The sequence below is a fragment of the Buceros rhinoceros genome, unplaced genomic scaffold, assembly GCF_000710305.1.
Source record: "Buceros rhinoceros silvestris isolate BGI_N320 unplaced genomic scaffold, ASM71030v1 scaffold1511, whole genome shotgun sequence".
Lineage (NCBI taxonomy): Eukaryota > Metazoa > Chordata > Aves > Bucerotiformes > Bucerotidae > Buceros > Buceros rhinoceros.
Genome location: NW_010394612.1, coordinates 13,855 through 15,369, shown reverse-complemented (window position 1 = coordinate 15,369; position 1,515 = coordinate 13,855). Strand labels below are relative to the sequence as shown.

The 1,515-nt window shown below is 44.5% G+C and overlaps 1 protein-coding gene across 1 annotated transcript in view; it reads right to left on the bottom strand.

Annotated features, from left to right (window-relative positions):
* Positions 1–1,515, bottom strand: part of LOC104501447 (armadillo repeat-containing protein 8) — a gene marked incomplete at its 3' end in the record, with an annotated part of 58,299 nt that overhangs the window by 45,083 nt on the left and 11,701 nt on the right. The window lies entirely within an intron of this gene.

Here is a 1,515-nt window from a genome sequence, read left to right as displayed (position 1 = left end):
TCAGCAGGACACCTAAGCATCTGTATGTCAAAATCTCAGAAGTAAGGTGGAAACAAAAGCATTTTCCTGTCAGAGAGTTACTGCAAGGTTAAATACATTAAAGGCATTCATACTACGGTAAAGGACCAAGGAAAGCAATTTGGAAAGAGGACACCGGTTGCACACACTAAGAAGTTCTATGAAAATCCATCGTTTGCAACTTTGTTGTTCAGAAAATTGCTACTGTATCCTAAAGACCATCATCAGTTTTTTTAAGGTTTTTCTTCTTCATAGGAACATACTGAACATCCAGAGAATCTGAAAGAAAGCTATCACCTTATGACCAGTTTCAGAAAATCAAGATGACATTTCTAGGAAGCCTTCTAGTTGCAGGGACCTTTATAAATGCACAGAAGAAAAGCAGTTCAAATCCAGATAATTCTTTATTAACAAAACCACAAAACTAGATTGATTATAGAGTTAGTAATCACAAAACTTATAAACTAGACACTGGCCTGTAATTCATTCAAGTAATTTGGGAGCTACAATGGTTGCTTTAAGGTAGCATATTTTCTTGCCATTGTATCACTCTTTCATTTACCACCTGCAAATTTTAAGAGATTTAAAGCAGTCCTGTTCTTTCAGATCCGCCCTGGCCTGCATGAACACTACACAGTTCTTACGCACCCACTGGACGTGCAAATTCCGCTGCAATAAGCAGTTGTCCCAAGTGTTCAACTCACTTCATTACAGTTACAAAAAACGTCGTAGCCAAGGCAGGCAGCACCTGCACTGGCATGAACAGAACCTTCATACACCTCAATTAGTAAAAGGTAATTGCCTGTTCTTCCTGCAGGGTTTCTCCATGTGACTCACTCTCCCATTGCATACGGCTACCCAGCCACAGAAAAGCACTCTGGGAATTTCAAGCACATGAATGCTCTCTAACTTCTCAAGAGATCTTGGAGCTCCAACAAGGGAGCAGCACTAAAAGCAGCTGAATGTTGAACTACAGTTCTGTGTACCTCAAAAGAGTCAGGAAACCACCTGAGCCATGGGTTAACAGGAACCTGTCTGCCCAGCACACAGGTATACACCGCAGCGGATCTGCAGAAAATGTCAGACCTTTCTGTTGTATCTCCCTGTCCTGGTTTGAGCTGAAGCTTCCTTGTTTTGGGAAATGGACAAATAGAATTATTCCATGCAGTACGATAACTCCACATTTAATTGGTTAAGGGAGTCAGGTGAACGCAACGTTACATCGGGAGTCTTTAAAGGCAGCAGGCTGGGGGGTGTCTCGCTCTCTCGGACTCCGGATGGCTTCACAGAGGTAGGACTGCCGCAAACCCAAGACTAACGACCAGGCCCGAGACCTGAGGGCCTACACCCCCAGATCGCTGAGGATCACAGACTGTGAACTATTACTGCCGTGAGTCTTGAAATCGGGTGAGATATTCGGACTCCCAGCGGTTTTGTGCAGGGAGTTTTCCCGCAGTTTTCTTGCCGCGCGGGGGGTTCTTTCCCCCCCCCCCCCCC